A 19499-nucleotide genomic window follows, 5' to 3' on the forward strand; every position below is an offset into this window, starting at 1 on the left:
CGTTTGACAGAAAACTTAAAGCATTGGGTTTGTCCAAGTCGTCGTGACGTAGCCGCTCTTGCACATGACCGAGATAGAGCCGTGAAAAACGGTCCGAGTGTCGGCTGGGTCTCCCGGCCCGACCACCGTACAGGTGAACGGGACGACTCCTGGCATCATAAAAATTTTATGATCTTGGGAGTTCCTGCCTCCTCACGGAACCGCTGTTCCGTACTGAACAACATGGTACAGTATGGAACAGCAGTTCCGCGGGGAGGCAGGGACTCATAGCATCTTGACATGTCTATGATGCCTGGAGTCCCGTTCGCCTGTACCGTGGTTGGGCCGGGAAATCTAGCCGACACCCGGACCATTTTAAACTGCCCGATTTCGGTCGTGTGCAAGAGCACTTAGGGTGCAGTCACAAGCGGCAGATTTTGTTGCAGAAATAATTTCCATTCATCTAAATGTTGTTGTTTCTGCAGCAAGTGCAGGGATTTCTGCAAATTCCATTCAGACTAATGGAACTGATTTTCAGTCGTAGAAAATTTCTACAACAAAGTGTGTGACGGCACCTTTATAAACTGTTGCAGAATTTTTACGCTGGTCCTTGTTAGGAAAGCAGCTTCCAAGAAATATATAGATATGCAGATACGTTATACACCGTGTGCTTAGAATTACAATCTAGGTTTATAATAACATCCAGCCGGGGGATTATTATATGTTTTAGTGCTTTCTGGTGTTTTATGATAATTTGGAGCTGAGAAGCATGAGTGTGAACACATTATAAAATTATACTAGCATCATAAAAAAATTATCTTATCCCATAAATTAATGACTGCAGTCTGTGTAACTGATGTAAGTACACGAAAGAGATTGTACATAGCCCTTTAAATAATAGCAAGGGGTCGCTGTATATTATTAGTTAATGATGACCCATGCTACTCTTTAACTGGACGCCTTGCCATGCTTTAGATTGTAGCATTCCCCACTGTCATCCGACAATTAAAGGCTATGTACACCTTTGCATTTTTTTAATTTTTTTTTAATAAGCAGGTTAGTCAGTATGATTGGTGTAACTTTATAAATAGTTTTTATTAAAAATGTGTTATACTTTTTTAGATACAGCTCCTCTGTGTCCTCTATATAGAGCGGCTGTATCGTTCGCTAATACCTGAATTCGTCAGTCCCGCGGACCTGACGGGTTCAGTGTCAGCAGATCCTGTGTGTCTCTGACACACAGTGTAATCTATTAAATCTAAATTCATAATTTAGGTGTAATAGATTACAGGGGGATCCTGCATATCAGAGAGACGCAGGACCCACTGTCACTGAACCGGTCAGTCCCACGGACCTGACGGGAACAGGATTTAGAGATATGACGTAGGTGTCAGGATTCTGTTGTTGTACTGCAAAATTACCACTAGTGGCCGCTGTTTTACACTTTGAAGAATTGTGCTGCACCTTTACTCCTTACCACTGGAGGCTGCTGTTTTGCCCTTAAACTTGCCCTTAACCAAGATGGCAAATGTTGCATCGTGTGAACCATCTTGTTTCCTGTTTGGGCCTACTTCAGACCACATGGAATACCAAACAGTGCTTGAGTATTGTGTCTTGTTCCAGTCTCCTGCTCCTGAGAACTGTCTTTGCCAGACTGTTCCTACTTCCTTGCTGCTACTACTACTACTCGTGTTCCACCCGCCAAGCACTGTTCCTGGGGACGTCTCACCGGGTTCTGCACTGTGCTCCGCTCGCTACTTCTGACCATAGGATTCCAGCAGTGTTCGCCAGTATCGTAACAGTAGGTTTAGATAGCACGAGGTGATTGAGTAGAAGGGCGCATAGATAGGGGCCCAACCCTCTATAGACTGTGGAAAGTATTACGCACACCAGTAGGGGAATATTTACAGGTAAAAATATGGCATAATTGTACGGACTATCACGATATGGTTCCAGACCACCGTGTATGTACTTATGCCTCCCTAATACCAACCCTCTTTGTTATACTGAACTGCAATAATTATGCGATAAGTGACTGTTCCAGACAAACACCCAGATGTACCTTAATTCCTTACATACATCCAGAGGGGCCATCGGACCATACATATGTATAGTGAGACTATACATCCTGATATACATCTTTATTTTAAAGTATACGCCATATTCAGTAACGATATCTTTCCTCTATACAAATATGCACCGTATAGGACAATACTGACTGAGACTTGTGACCGCATTGATCCGTTTCTTCCTACATTCTACGATTACGTCCATCTTGTATATTTATATATATGTATATACTTTATGTTTTGTAATGTTGTTTGATCTATCACTTACTCTGTAATTATATGGAAATAACATATGTATGTCTATCATGAATTCCTAGTGCTTGAGAAAGGTCTATGCTTGGACCAAAACGTCGCACCCTGGTATGAGAAATTAAAGATTTTTACCTGCAAATTTACCCCTACTGGTGTGCGTAATACTTTCCACAGGATTTAGAGATAGATACAGCTGCTTTGTGTAGAGAATACAGATCTAGGGCTTTAAGCTGGGCATAAACTTAAAATTGCTCATAACTTGCTAAATAATGATTTTTTTTCAAAATAAAAACCACTGTTGTTATCAACATTACAGCGCTGATCAGATTATGTAGGAGATAAGGCACTTATAATGTGGTGACAGAGCCTCTTTAAAGAGGCTCTGTCACCAGATTTTGCAACCCCTATCTGCTATTGCAGCAGATAGGCGCTGCAATGTAGATTACAGTAACGTTTTTATTTTTAAAAAACGAGCATTTTTGGCCAAGTTATGACCATTTTTGTAGTTATGCAAATGAGGCTTGCAAAAGTCCAAGTGGGTGTGTTTAAAAGTAAAAGTCCAAGTGGGCGTGTATTATGTGCGTACATCGGGGCGTTTTTAATACTTTTACTAGCTGGGCGTTCTGATGAGAAGTAACATCCTCTTCTCTTCAGAACGCCCAGCTTCTGACAGTGCAGATCTGTCACGTCACTCACAGGTCCTGCATCGTGACGGCCACATCGGCACCAGAGGCTACAGTTGATTCTGCAGCAGCATCGGCGTTTGCAGGTAAGTAGCTACATCGATTTACCTGCAAACGCCGATGCTGCTGCAGAATCATCTGTAGCCTCTGGTGCCGATGTGGCCGTCACGATGCAGGACCTGTGAGTGACGTCACAGATCTGCACTGTCAGAAGCTGGGCGTTCTGAAGAGAAGAGGATGTTACTTCTCATCAGAACGCCCAGCTAGTAAAAGTATTAAAAACGCCCCGATGTACGCACATAATACACGCCCACTTGGACTTGTACTTTTAAACACACCCACTTGGACTTTTGCAAGCCTCATTTGCATAACTACAAAAATGGTCATAACTTGGCCAAAAATGCTCGTTTTTTAAAAATAAAAACGTTACTGTAATCTACATTGCAGCGCCGATCTGATGCAATAGCAGATAGGGGTTGCAAAATCTGGTGACAGAGCCTCTTTAAGTGTGACATGGAGGCACGGTGGACTGCAGTCCCAAATCTTAACAAAAAATTCAGATAAACAACAAACACAGGTACTGTAATCACCGCCATTGATAACAGGTTGCAGGATTTCCTTATCTACTGTATGACAATGGTAAAACCAACACATTTTACTACCAGCCCTGCAGATTACAAAACGGTCAGTATTTCTCATGGCATGGAGCACATTCCGGGGCACAGAGAGATAATCTGAGAACCCAATGGAGCAGCGCACGCAGCTGTGGACGTTCTGTTTTTGTACAGGAAAGAACAGTCATTCTTATTTTTAGCACCTCGCAACCTAAACAAGGCTTGTGGTAATGGCCACCTCTGGGGATAGTTTGTATATTTTTGTCATTTCGGAAACAGAGAAGTTATGATCTTGTTTAGCCCGTGTGGGTGGAGAAGACCTGTTCTTCACCCCAGAGGAACTAAGCAGAAGTTCACATGCTCTGTGTCTATGTTCTAGAGTCTTTGCTCTGAATAGAAGAGACACAAATGTGGAAATTATAGCAGAAAAATATTCACACGTCCCTAATGGGAAATTTACAAAAAAACATCCATCATCTAAGACAGATGCAGTTTGGAGTCTAGGCAATTAGGAGACAGAGGATTGATAGACTGGATACAATTATAGCAAACTCTCAGATGTGAGAAGCATTATTAGGTTACAGGTTTTTTTTTAGCTTCTAGATGTAAAATTAAAATTCCAATATTGCAAGATGTAAAATTATTGAAAACATAATATAACTGGAACTTTCCTGGTTTATACGTAATGGGGATTGTAGAACCAGTGGGGGATTGTAGAACCAGTGGGGGATTGTAGAACCAACACAGTTGAAAAAACTTGTGTAAGTATTCACATGAGGAAAATGCAGAAAAACGTTGTATTTAAGTCCTCTGCTTGAAGTCCAACATTTTCGAAAATCGATGCAAAAAAATGCTGGAAAGCCTCAACACAATACTCAGGTAAATACACCCTTAGCAATTTCCCAGCAATTCAGCATTAGGACTATTTGGCCAATTTTCCAAATCACCAGGAATCAACAGGTTCTAAATTAAAGGGGTGTAACCATATTATAAAGTGATGGCTATCCCTAGGATATGCCATCACTTTATGATCAGTGGGGGTCCTACTGAGAATAAAAGGGGCCACAGCACTGGTTTAGCCCTGCATCTCCTTCTAATTTTTCCCAGCCACCCGGCTGTAGGGATACACCATCACTTTATAAGATGGGAATAACCCTTTAAAGTACTTTTCCTGTCTATGTCTCTGAGATGAATAAGATTTATGCTGACATTTAACATGCTCTATGTCCTCAATGACATATATTTAAATGAATGCCAATAACAGTACTCGAGACAATTTTTCTGTATGTCCAAGAGTCATTTCTGTGAATATAGAGAACGTACGATAAAAGCTGTGCCACAATATGGTGTATAAAATCTTACAAATGACTCATTCTGTATGGAAAAATCTCTGTTTTAGCTACAATTTCCCTTTAAGTGGCTTCTTGTAGGTTTCCACATTAAAAAATAAAGCTAATTAAGTTTGTTTATTTGTATTATGACCATCTGGGGTTCTGAGCTCTTTATCCGTCAGCCAGCGCTTCTAAAATATCACTGTACTGAATAAAATACCACCCATTATTATGCGGTAATCCAGCAGGAATGCCAATTCTCTGTCTTGATTTGCGTACACATGCCACACTGCTTTCATTTCCAAGCGGCAGTCTCAATTTCCCTGGCAAATATGTCTATAAATGAATTTAGTCTCCAGATGCAGAATGAGTGACTGCTACGTTATATCAATATCAAAGATACTCCGTGTGCTGCTGTAAATCCACTCTTACATGTGCAGATTTCTTGCTTATAAGCCATTTCACTTTCTATCATACGTCAAGCAAGAATTTCCTTACCATTATCTTAATAAAAACAATATATTTTTTTATCTAAAAAGTTAAAAAAATATTATAATTTCATAATATATCTTTTATAGGGGTTTGACCTAACTTTTCCAGATACAGAGCTTCCAATCCCCTGCTTCCCTGAATAAAGGGAATATTCTGTGTCCGCATCAGCCACTAGGTAGAGCTTATTATTATTTATTACAGAGATGTATAGGAACGTATGTAGTGAGCTCCCTCTAGTGATAACTGCAGGCAGTCAGAATTTCTAATTATTTATGAAATATGAAACAATGTAACACATAAAAATATAAAGTGAAATTATTCTGCACTGATTTTGGTATCATACCCTCTATTAACCAGAGAGCTGCTTTTATCATTTATATAACACCCGAAAAATATGCCTTTGAATCATCCTCTTAGTTCAAGTCAATTTTTAGCTAATAGGGTTATCCCATATGGACAACCCCTTCTCTAAATGGGTCTGCCATCTAAACCCCAAGACGATCAGCTGTTATCTCTGGAGGTGGCTGCAAGCAAACGAATAGGTGACTAGGTAATATTATAGTTGCTCTGAGTCTTCCAGGAAAGGAGTCACTCTTTGCAGCGGTTCTTCTCACTGTCTAATCGAGAGGGGCCCAGGTCTATGAAGTTTACATGCCCTAATAAGACATATGAACTGGGGTTGCGCTGATGAAACAACCTCTTTAATCTGAGTTACAATGAATATGACCACCATTAAAAATCCGCGTTTATGTATGGAAGCCATGCACTGTATAAGACTTTTGTTGCAAGGTTCCAGTTCTTGATGGCAAGTAGGGCCAATTACATTCCGCGATACTTTATTCCCAGGGCTTAGTTGGCCAAACTAAACTTGTAGACTTATTCAATGATGACAAAAATAAACTTTGGCTAAGACCTGAGCGGCTGCTGGCTTAAACTTCCATAATTCAATGTAATCAGCACCGTTTTCTAGAAACGAAAGTGGTAGAGAGTGGCAGGCATGAATATATTACCGGTCACATATTCTATTCTTATAGAGTAAAGAATTTTTAAATCAGCATTGGGCCATATTCTTAATGCCCAACTGGGCGTTGTTTTTACTTTTTGACAAAGTGGGCATTGTGGAGAGAAGTGTAGAAGTGTATTGGTTGTTGTCATTAAGTCCCACACAAACGTTACCGAAGTGTCGGGATTGTGAATAGACATCTCGTTCTGGCTGGTAGTGATGTCTATTCACTGTCAGGACACTTCAGTAACGTTAATGTGTAAGTTATATTCTTGTGTATAGGGGGCAGTATTATAGTAGTTATATTCTTGTATATAGGGAGCAGTATTATAGTAGTTATATTCTTGTATATAGGGAGCAGTATTATAGTAGTTATATTCTTGTATATAGGGGCAGTATTATAGTAGTTATATTCTTGTATATAGGGAGCAGTATTATAGTAGTTATATTCTTGTATATAGGGAGCAGTATTATAGTAGTTATATTCTTGTATATAGGAGCAGTATTATAGTAGTTATATTCTTGTATATAGGAGCAGTATTATAGTAGTTATATTCTTGTATATAGGGGCAGTATTATAGTAGTTATATTCTTGTATATAGGAGCAGTATTATAGTAGTTATATTCTTGTATATAGGGAGCAGTATTATAGTAGTTATATTCTTGTATATAGGGGCAGTATTATAGTAGTTATATTCTTGTATATAGGGGCCAGTATTATAGTAGTTATATTCTTGTATATAGGAGGCAGTATTATAGTAGTTATATTCTTGTATATAGGGAGCAGTATTATAGTAGTTATATTCTTGTATATAGGGACCAGTATTATAGTAGTTATATTCTTGTACATAGGAGGCAGTATTATAGTAGTTATATTCTTGTATATAGGGGTAGTATTATAGTAGTTATATTCTTGTATATAGGAGCAGTATTATAGTAGTTATATTCTTGTATATAGGGGCAGTATTATAGTAGTTATATTCTTGTATATAGGGGCAGTATTATAGTAGTTATATTCTTGTACATAGGGGCAGTATTATAGTAGTTATATTCTTGTATATAGCAGTATTGTAGTAGTTATTCTTGTATATAGGGGCAGTATTATAGTAGTTATATTCTTGTATATAGGGGGCAGTATTATAGTAGTTATATTCTTGTATATAGAGGCAGTATTATAGCAGTTATATTCTTGTATATAGAGGCAGTATTATAGCAGTTATATTCTTGTATATAGGGGGCAGTATTATAGTAGTTATAGTCTAGTATATAGAGGCAGTATTATAGTAGTTATATTCTTGTATATAGGGGGCAGTATTATAGTAGTTATAGTCTAGTATATAGAGGCAGTATTATAGTAGTTATATTCTTGTATATAGGAGCAGTATTGTAGTAGTTATATTCTTGTATATAGGGGCAGTATTATAGTAGTTATATTCTTGTATATAGGGGGCAGTATTATAGTAGTTATATTCTTGTATATAGGAGCAGTATTATAGTAGTTATATTCTTGTATATAGGGGGCAGTATTATAGTAGTTATATTCTTGTATATAGAGGCAGTATTATAGCAGTTATATTCTTGTATATAGAGGCAGTATTATAGCAGTTATATTCTTGTATATAGTGGCAGTATTATAGTAGTTATATTCTTGTATATAGGAGCAGTATTATAGTAGTTATATTCTTGTATATAGGGGCAGTATTATAGTAGTTATATTCTTGTATATAGTGGCAGTATTATAGTAGTTATATTCTTGTATATAGGAGCAGTATTATAGTAGTTATATTCTTGTATATAGGGGCAGTATTATAGTAGTTATAGTCTAGTATATAGAGGCAGTATTATAGTAGTTATATTCTTGTATATAGGGGGCAGTATTATAGTAGTTATAGTCTAGTATATAGAGGCAGTATTATAGTAGTTATATTCTTGTATATAGGAGCAGTATTGTAGTAGTTATATTCTTGTATATAGGGGCAGTATTATAGTAGTTATATTCTTGTATATAGGGGTAGTATTATAGTAGTTATATTCTTGTATATAGGAGGCAGTATTATAGTAGTTATATTCTTGTATATAGGGGCAGTATTATAGTAGTTATATTCTTGTATATAGGGGCAGTATTATAGTAATTATATTCTTGTATATAGTGGCAGTATTATAGCAGTTATTTTCTTGTATATAGGGGCAGTATTATAGTAGTTATATTCTTGTACATAGGAGCAGTATTATAGTAGTTATATTCTTGTATATAGGGGGCAGTATTATAGTAGTTATATTCTTGTATATAGGGGCAGTATTATAGTAGTTATATTCTTGTATATAGGGGTAGTATTATAGTAGTTATATTCTTGTATATAGGAGGCAGTATTATAGTAGTTATATTCTTGTATATAGGAGCAGTATTATAGTAGTTATATTCTTGTACATAGGGGGAAGTATTACAGTAGTTATATTCTTGTACATAGGGGCAGTATTATAGCAGTTATATTCTTGTATATAGGCGCAGTATTATAGTAGTTATATTCTTGTATATAGGGGGCAGTATTATAGTAGTTATATTCTTGTATATAGGAGGCAGTATTATAGTAGTTATATTCTTGTATATAGGGGCAGTATTATTTGATCGCCAAAATTTAAAATGTATATGAAAATCCCTTGAGTAATTTTTCGGGGCTCGGAAAACGCCTCTGATACATATATACTTTTATGAACGTAGTTTAGATTCCTAAAAAACTCCTTTAAGGTCAGACGTATCCAAAAAAATATCCTGTAGCGTTAATAGTAATGGATCCATGCGGTCAGCTAAAGCACAAAAATCTAAAGGGGGAAGCTTTTATATAAACTGCCCCATAATCTTCAATGATCTCCACTTGAAATCCAATCTGATAAACTGGGTCAATCCTGTGTGTCATGCTTCGTGTTCTGTTTATCCCACATGCGGAAGTGAAGTAAAACGCAGGCTTTACTTACACACCCACCTCTAGTACATCATAGCCTGATCACCTGCACGTTGTCTAGTCTCCTCAATTTACAATGTCTGAATCAAGTAGGTCTGGAATTACACGCGTGCTCCCTCTGTCAGATGAAGGGCCACATAATAAGAGTATTTACACCTAAAATAAAAAATCCCTAGCAAGTCCTTGAGTCCGTCTTTTGTATCTGCATGTGGAAAAGCTGGGACACGACCTACATTGCCACCATTACAGCTCCCACAAAAAAGTTCTCACCAAGCTTTACTGGGTGGGTTATGAGTGGAAAATTTTCCCAATTATGTAATGGTACATTCCCTACTCCCATATGACTGCATAATTAGGAAGAATTGCTGTGGAAAGTACATTATGGGGGCATCTGTGACTGGCACATACAACATGGGGACATCTTTGGCTGACACCTTTATGGGGACATCGGCGGCTGACACACTCATATGGTCATTTGCGGCTCACACAATGTTATAGGGGTATCTGCGACTGACAAACTGTTATGAGGGCATTTTGTGGCTGACACACTTATGAGGGCATCTGTGGCTGACACCCTGGTATGGGGGCATCTGTGATTGTCACAGCTATGGGGCATTTTGTGGCTGACACACTTATGAGGGCATCTGTGGCTGACACCCTGGTATGGGGGCATCTATGATTGACACAGCTATGGGTCACTTTGCGGCTGACACACTGTTATGAGAGCTTCTGCGGCAGACAAGTGCAGGAATTTCTAACATGGCAGACACACATAAGAGATCTGAAATATGTATTTCAGAAATGTTAAAATGTATGCAGCTTTAGAGCATGAACTGCAAGACAAGTTTGGGTTGCAACATCACTTCTTTCTCTGCACACATCAGAAGCCTTCTTCTTCTTGATGTAGATAAATTTAATTTAGCAGAGCCCATCTATTACAGATATGCTTCGTCAGCTTCTTCTCGTACCTTCAACCCACACTGTCCTTGTGAGGCTCTGCCAAATGAGTCAATTGACTAAATGAGAGCAGCACGGAGGCAAACACGTGTGCAGCTCTCCACGGGATACTGACGGGTCCTCGCTGCTGGGATGAAGCACAAAGACAGGAGCTAAACACATCTCTGTCTATTCTGTTTATCGGCAATGGTTTTCTGCTCAGCTTAACAGATCACCACCTGCAGGGCTCTTACAGGACAAAGCTTCTGCAGCTCAGGCTGCATCTCCATGACTTGTAATGAATATCTGGAATCATTTATATGATTAATAAATATTCTTGGCACACGCATACCAGTCCTGCTGCTCCATGACAACAACTAGTAGGATTAAAAAAATCTCTCTCATGGTGTATGTATGGGCTACTTACCTGCACAATGTAAATGTTTTGTGTTTCCTGTATTCCCTATTGTCACGATCACAGGGTATGAGGACCCACTAGGCCGCTCCGCCGTAGTGGAAAGGCAGCTGGCCTAGTCAGTCTATACAAAAGTCTATAGCAGTTTCATGACACACGGGTACTTGAACTAGTCCAGACAGTGGCTGTGGCTTCAGCACGGATGGAAGTAGGTGCAGCCAGACGTGGCGGACAGTACTAGAAGTGGCAGACGACACTGGACGAGGAAGAAGACACTGGATGAGGCAGAAGACACTGGATGTGGCAGAAGACATTGACAGCAGGTGCAGTAGGGCACGACTCCAACACTAAGAGGCTTAGAAATGAGAACACAGCACGGGATACAGGATACGGGTAACAGGGCACGGGTAACAACTGGAACGGGAAAACACTAAGGGACCATATGCACGACAGACTTGGGATACACTAACAACGCTCAGGCAAGGATCAGAAGGGCAGGGCCCTTCTTATAGTCCAGGAATCATGTCTAGTTGACGATGATGGTTTCACTTATGGGCGCGCTGACCCTTTAAGACCGGGTACGAGCGTGCGCATGCACCCTACGGGACACAGCGGATCGGAGGTGAGAGATGGCGTCTCCTAGGAAGGAGATGCGAGCCTGTGCTCACAGATCCATGGCTGCGGGTGTCAGGAGGTGAGTAAACCCGACGGCCCGCGGCCATGGACACTACACCTATGTTGCAGTATGGTTTCTACATTGTAGCCTCCTGTGGATGTTATCTCCAGCAGTTATGTGTGGGTATACACCCTCATATGTTATTGACTTTCCCAACACAGGAAAGTTGGTGGGTGCATACAGTCATTTGTCACCCATCTCCTAGCTGCGACTTTCTTGTGAAAGTGGGTTTAGCAAAAATAAATGTTTACGTGTCAGAGCTGCAGCGCCCTACTAATGTACACAAATTGTTGGCCCAAATAAATTATGCTGCTTACACCAGTTTTTGGTGTAAACTCCTCCAAAAAAATTTGCAAATGGTGACGTGCATCAAATTTGTAACTTTCCCATTTTTTTCAAAATTTGGAAAGTACTGATAAAAGTGGGTGTGGTCTCCAAGGAAATGTAGTTTAGTCCAACTTTTTTTAAGAAACCCAAGTGAAAATGATGCAAACTGTTGCAAATCTACACCTGCTCATAGGCGTATGTCTAAATACATTTTGCGGTAATCATTCCAACTATGACCTTTATTTAGACCGGGGTTAGATACACCAGTCTTAGTAAATATGTGCCAATGTTTACCTATGCGTGCAATTTGCTGTGTACCCTTAGTCCTCATTCACACATCACTTTTTTTTATGTGAAAAACAAAAAATAGCAAGCAAATTAGAGAAGGTTTTAAGAACGTCCATAAGAACTTTTTGCTAGAAAGTTGTGAATGATGCATCAGGTAACATGACTAAAACTAAATATAATTGAATGGATATTTCTTTTGTGAAGCGTTTGTAGAAATAAAGTTTATTGAAATTAGCTCATAGTCCCTGTGAGTCAATCCCGAGGATGGTAGCTATGGGGACACACAGGGCATGCATTGTCTAATTATAAGAAATTCTGAATTATTGGATGATATAGAGAAGTATATCATTTTTTCTTGTAAGGGTAGATAGTCTTGAGTAAGGGTCCTCTTACATGGCCCGGCAGCTCGTTGATCAGCGCTCGTTTACTCCTTTCACAAGGAGCAATGCATGGGGACCAATGATCTTTACTACGATCTCTCGTCCCCATACCTTTCCATCATGTCCTCCCCTTTTTACACAGGGACATGTGCTGCCGACAACGATAATATTTAATGCTGCATAAAATATACAATCAGCTGATGATTGAGCCGTCTGATCGTTGCCCTGTTTACAAAGGACAATGATCGGGAACGAGCGTTCATATAAACGCTCGTTTTCCCGATAATTGGCCCGTGTAATATGGCTTTAAGACAGCCCAAAATAAAATGCTAATACAAAACAGACTGCAATCACTTTTGATCTGAGAAGTCTCCTAATTGTTACTCCCTGCTTAGGGTATAATTACATTGTGGGGTCATATCATGCACCTCAGACTCTGAATACACACTAAAGTAAACTTTTAATATAATTTCTGCCAAATTCTGCCAGCATCTCGTTCACTTCCCTCCTATACCTTGGCTTTTCTTTATCTATTTTCAGATTATTATTTAGAGTTTGACGTCATTAAGCAGATCCTCGCCGCTGAGAGCTTCATTTGTAGCTTTTTCTTCAGCGGACACAAAAGGAAAGTGACATGTTATATTTTGGTAGAGAACAAACTCAGTAAGGCAGACATTATAATGAGACAAGCAATTAGCACCTCCACTTGTCTCATCCGCTTAGTGCAGTCAGTGGAGCAGTAATTTGTACCTGCAATAAAGTTATACAGGTATAAATGAAGAATTGATCTGTGTGCAGCGGAGATTTTTTTTTTTATATGGTCATGTATGAACCTATCTATACACACACAGAGTGAAATTCCTTTAATCTGGCATCTAATAATCCAAAAAGATGACACACAACACTGAAGAGAAAACCCCCAAAAATAAAATTAATAACAGTAGCAAATTTTGTGTTAAGTTTTTTTGAGTTTTCTTCCTGAAGGCTTTCTACCCTAAGGCCGTATTCACACAAGCGTATCCTATTTGCGTCACCTTTTTTCTTGTATATGAATGTCCATGTTGCGTCAAAGTGGTTTCTGTGTGGCATCCAATTTTCTTTTTTCTTCTGCATTTCTTTAGCAACCGGTACATAAAAAAACGGACAGCACATGAGTGTTGTCCATGTGCTGTCCGTTTTTTCATTCACCCATAGACTTTTATGGGTAAGTCTGATACCCAAAACGGATCAGAATAGGATATGTTGTGAGTTTCTCACAACTGACACAATTCATGCGTTAGTGTGCTGTCCGTTACAGATAGGACACTAACGTGAAACACGTTTGTGTGAATAAAGTGTTAGGCCCTATGCAAACGACTGTAATTTGGACCCGTAAACAAAATACTGATCCAGTATATTTACAGGAAGGTGTCCAGACCGTAGAAATGACCCGCACAAAATAGGACATGTCTTATTTTTTTAATTTACGGACCGTGCTCCTATACTTTATAATGGGAGCATGATCCTCAAATGCGAGTGACCGTCCCGTCATCACGGATCTTGCACATTGCTTTGGGCTGGATTCACACCAGGCAGAATTTTTTATGCTAGCTTAGTAAACCGCTGCATGCCCCGTCTGTTGCGTTTTTGTTACGGATTCTCTCTATAGACATCAATGGGAGAAAACGCTTACAAAATGCTCACCCCTTTTTTTTATTTCTAGTACTGCATGATGTTTACTATCAGGCTAGAAAAAACACATAGTTAAAAACAGACACATACACGCTTGACTGGGAAGGAAAATCTTTCTGCTGAACACTAGATATCAAAAATGTATATGTATCTTCAGCAACTGGAAAATATATAATGGTTTACCTGCGCTCATGTGTCTGACTTGTTAGTCATCGGATGGATGTTGAAAAGTCAGTTAGGGCCTGTTCACATCACCATTCGCTTTCTGTTCCGGGGTTTCTGTCGGGTGAACCCCGCAACGGAAAGTCAAACTGAAACCACAGCTTCCGTTTCCGTCACTATTGGTATCAATGGTGATGGAAACATTGCTAATGGTTTCCGGACGTCACCATTCCAGCAGGTTTTCGTTTTTCCGACGGAATCAATAGCGCAGTCGACTCCGCTATTGATTCCGTCATTAAAACGGAAACCTGCCAGAATGGTGACAAACGGAAACCATTAGCAATGTTTCCATCACCATTGATATCAATGGTGACTGAAACGGAAGCCGTGGTTTCAGTTTGACTTTCCGTTGCGGGGTTCACCCGACAGAAACCTCAGACGGAACCCCGGAACAGAAAGCCAACGCTTTGATGTGAACAGGCCCTTGTGTTGCAGTTGGCAACTAATGTGTGGTGTTAGAAAGGAAATGGCATTCATTCTACTGCGATTTACATGAAACTGCTAGACCACGACTTTTGTAGTCCCGTCCCCCATTTCATCAAGTTCAATGTCAGTATACCTGACATCAGCCCAGGACCATCCATTGAGATGCCAGGGAGCAGTATGTGTGAATATGCACCTAAAGGGTTTTTCCCCGCAGGGACAATTATGACATAATCCATAATCACAGGATCAAACATTATATTGTGTCGAGTTTACCGAGGAGCCATTACAATAATAGCGGAAACTTTCTGCAGAGAACTCCATTTTATGATATGCATCTATTAAAAGTATTTTCAGGTGTGGTATCTGTTCTTATAGATAGTCTAATAGATGATACATCCCCAATCTGGGGACCATATCGTAAATGGATTTTTAGAACGGAGAAATTGAAAAAAGAGCTTGATCTGTCCACTCCACGCAATGACCTGGTATAGCAGTACCTACAGGACCAGTTCAGCCCTTCCTGAACCCCCCCCCCCCCCAAAAAAAAACAAAAACAAACAACGAAAGTATTCTCACAGACATTTATTTTTGCTCACTTGTGATATTATATTAAACATTGAGTCAGACACATCTCCCAGGAGTGAACATACATTCATGAATCTTTAATGGAAATCTTTTCCAGGCTGTGCGGTTCTGATTGGCTCTGAAGGTTGCATTAATAGCAGATCTCTTAATCAGCCACGCAATATAATGAGACTACAACGAGGGAATATATATATATATATATATATATATATATATAGCGGCAATAATTAACCTAAGGAATGGCTTCTTCTTCCAGGTATATCACCTGGAGTTTTACCATTAGTTACATCTGTTTCTGGGAAAACTGGAAACAAAGATGCCTCTTCAGCTTCCACCGGCAAAAGATGCAATGTATTTATGCCATGATATTGCATAACTAGGCAAATTTGCCATTCAGGAGTTTGAAAAAGCTGGATGACAATACCATAGTAATTGTCATCCAGCTTTCCCAATAACAGATATAGAATTTTTAACAACTTGACAGCCAAAAACAACTCAGGGGGAAGAGGTGGTGAGGTGGAGCAGGAACCCCACTCCTTGGAGTTTTCTTTTTAACAATATGTTAATCCCTGATATGCAGCAGTAATTACTGAATCATTATTAGGCCTCATTTACACGAGCGTGTGCGTTTTGCCGGGTTCGGTCAAAACGAGTTCGGCCGAACCCGGTGAAGTTCGGTGCGCTCATCTCTAATTTGACACTCCGTTTGGATGTTTGTAAACAGAAAAGCATGTGGTGCTTTTCTGTTTACATTCATCCTTTTGACAGCTATTGCGCGAATCACGCAGTTTGCATGGAAGTGCTTCCGTGCGGCATGCGTGGTTTTCACGCACCCATTGACTTCAATGGGTGCGTGATGCGTGAAAAACGCACAATTATAGAACATGTCGTGAGTTTTACGCAACGCACTTGCGCTGCGCAAAATTCACGCATTGTCTGCACTGCCCCATAGAGTAATATAGGTGCGTACGACACGCGTGAAAAGCACGCGCGTATATTACGCTCGTGTAAATAAGGCCTTAGGCTAAGGCTTCAATCACATCTGCGTCAGGGCTCCGTTCAGGCGTTAAGATCCCACCCCATGAGTCAGGGAGAAGACCCGCTACTCAAGCTGGCCATGCATTAGTGATTTCAGACGGCTGTTTTCTGTATGACTTGTCAATCATAGTTGGTCTGTAAAGGTTGTTGTTCTGGTTGACAAGGCTATACATTAAAATAAGAAATTGCCGATCGATCTCTGCCTTGTTCTGTGGCCTGATCTGAGCTTCTATTGATAGGATGCAGGTCTAACGTATGGCATGAGCGACTTTACAGGACTTCACATCACATCAAACGAAATCCAACATGACATTAATGAGCGTGTAAGAAAGTTGCTGAGTGCAGTAAGGGTCAGTTCACACAGAGTTTTTTGACACGGAAACAGCGTCGGAAAACGTGCCAAAAATGTTTGGAAGGCAGAGGCGTTTTTTCCCGTGAGCGCAAAAACCGTCTCGCGGGAAAAAGAAGCGACATGCCCTATCTTTGGGCATTTACGTCTCTGACATCCCACTGACATTAATGGGAGGCAGAGAAAGCGTATTTCGTGGCGTTCTTGCCCATCGGCGCTCAATGGCCGCGGGCGAAAAACGCAGTGAAAAATGGCGCGCAGTTCTTGTTAAACCTTTATTTTCATTTAAAATTTCAGAAGTTTTCCTTTCCTTGTCATTTGTAAAGCAGATTATGTGTAGGATAAACATACTGAAAGTGAATGACAAAGAAAAAATTATATCAGCAAATCTACTTACAGTACAAGCAGAACACTGTATGGAGCTCCATCCGCCTTCCACAGATGTGATGGACACGGGTTATCAATTTGTCTCTGTGCAGAGTTCCAGGTGTCTGGATGGTTAAAGAAGAAACATGAAACAAAAATAGCAAAGATGGTCACATTTTGTTAACAATATTTCAATTTGTACTAGATATTTATGGGGTTTGTGTAAAGTTGAATTCTCACACACTCAGGCCTCATGCACAAGAACGTAAAAACGCCTGTAATTACAGGCCCATAGACTTCTATTGGCCACGGGTACATCCCCATATGCTTACGGGAAGGTGCCCGTGCCGTTGAAAAATATGGAACATGTCCTATTTCAGGCCGTAATAACGGAACGGGCAGGCGCATAGAAGCCTATGGGGCTCCCGTAATTACGGGTGGCTACGTGTGTGCACCCGTAATTACGGGAGTGTTGCTAGGCGACGTCAGGGGATAGTCACTGTCCAGGGTGCTGAAAGAGTTAACTGATCGGCAGTAACTCTCAGCACCCGGGACAGTGACTACCGCTGGAGTTAATAGTATTAAAAGTTAACTTACCTGCTTCTTCCTCCAATCCGGCCTCCCGGGATGACGTTTCATCCCATGTGACTGCCGCGTCATCCAGGAAGGGCGGACTGGATGTCAAAAGTGGGATGCGTCACCAAGACAACGGTACGTATGAACTTCTTTTGCTTTCAATCGCTGTGGAAACTCTGCCTGAAAGGGCTGCCCCTTCTCTCTTTCCACCACTGATAGAGAGAAGGGGCAGCCGATTAGCGCAGAGAAAACGGGTCCGTAAATACGGGTAGAATACTGGTGACACCGGACCCGTATTTACGGGCACAGGTCCGTAAATACTGGTGGAATACGGGTGGAATACGTGTGAAAAGGACCCGTATTTACAGGAGGAAAAAAATACGTTTGTGTGCATGAGGCCTCAGTGTATCATTGTGCTATATCCCAAGTGAAAGAGTGTCATTGTGCTGTACCCCAAGTGTCAGTGTATCATTGTCCTGTGCCCCAAAATTCAGTCTTTGTCCTGTAACCCAAGTGACACTGTGTCATTGTGCTGTATCCCAAGTTTCAGTGTGTCATTGTCCTGTACCCCAAGTGTCAGTGTGTCATTGTTCTGTACCCCAAGTGCCACGGTGTCATTGTTTTGTACCTCAAGTGACACTGTGTCATTGTCCTGTACCCCAAGTGTCAGTATATCATTATCCTGCACCCCAAGAGTCAGTATCTCATTATCTTGTACCCCAAGTGTCAGTGTATCATTATTTCTGCACCCCAAGTGTCAGTGTATCATTGTCCTGTACCCCAAGTGTCAGTATCTCATCTTGTACCCCAAGTGTCAGTGTATCATTATCCTGCACCCCAAGTGTCAGTGTCTCATTGTCCTGTACCCCAAGTGTCAGTGTATCATTATCCTGCACCCCAAGTGTCAGTATCTCATTATCTTGTACCCCAAGTGTCAGTGTATCATTATTCCTGCACCCCAAGTGTCAGTGTATCATTGTCCTGTACCCCAAGTGTCAGTATCTCATTATTTTGTACCCCAAGTGTCAGTGTATAATTATCCTGCACCCCAAGTGTCAGTGTCTCATTATCCTGTACCCCAAGTGTCAGTGTATCATTATCCTGCACCCCAAGTGTCAGTGTCTCATTATCTTGTACCCCGAGTGTCAGTGTATCATTATCCTGTACCCCAAGTGTCAGTGTATCATTTTACTGTACCCCAAGTGTCAGTGTGTCATTATCCTGTACCCCAAGTGTCAGTGTATCATTATTCTGTACCCCAAGTGTCAGTGTATCATTATTCTGTACCCCAAGTGTCAGTGTCATTATCCTGTACCCCAAGTATCAGTGTGTCATTATCCTGTACCCCAAGTGTCAGTGTGTCATTGTCCCGTACCCCAAGTGTCAGTGTATCATTATCCCGTACCCCAAGTGTCAGTGTATCATTATTCTGTACCCCAAGTGTCAGTGTATCATTGTCCCGTACCCCAAGTGTCAGTGTATAATTGTCCCGTACCCCAAGTGTCAGTGTGTCATTGTCCCGTACCCCAAGTGTCAGTGTCATTATCCTGTACCCCAAGTGTCAGTGTGTCATTATCCTGTACCCCAAGTGTCAGTGTGTCATTGTCCCGTACCCCAAGTGTCAGTGTATCATTATCCCGTACCCCAAGTGTCAGTGTATCATTATTCTGTACCCCAAGTGTCAGTGTATCATTGTCCCGTACCCCAAGTGTCAGTGTATAATTGTCCCGTACCCCAAGTGTCAGTGTATCATTGTCCCGTACCCCAAGTGTCAGTGTATCATTGTCCCGTACCCCAAGTGTCAGTGTATCATTGTCCCGTACCCCAAGTGTCAGTGTATCATTGTCCCGTACCCCACCTG

The 19499-nt window shown here is 40.6% G+C and overlaps 1 protein-coding gene and 1 non-coding gene across 3 annotated transcripts in view; one reads left to right on the forward strand and one right to left on the reverse strand.

Moving 5' to 3' along the window:
• Positions 1-19499, reverse strand: part of THUMPD3 (THUMP domain 3 tRNA guanosine methyltransferase) — a 184276-nt gene that overhangs the window by 163573 nt on the left and 1204 nt on the right. For both annotated transcript variants that reach the window (XM_075831864.1, XM_075831865.1), the window contains exon 2: positions 17094-17187. The gene's annotated coding sequence lies outside the window, so the exon portion shown is untranslated. The remainder of the gene's footprint in view (positions 1-17093; positions 17188-19499) is intronic.
• LOC142658220 (U2 spliceosomal RNA) lies at positions 15058-15243 on the forward strand. The gene has a single exon (XR_012850058.1). It is a non-coding gene; the product is annotated as a U2 spliceosomal RNA (small nuclear RNA).

Source organism: Rhinoderma darwinii, chromosome 7 (assembly GCF_050947455.1).
Source record: "Rhinoderma darwinii isolate aRhiDar2 chromosome 7, aRhiDar2.hap1, whole genome shotgun sequence".
NCBI lineage: Eukaryota > Metazoa > Chordata > Amphibia > Anura > Rhinodermatidae > Rhinoderma > Rhinoderma darwinii.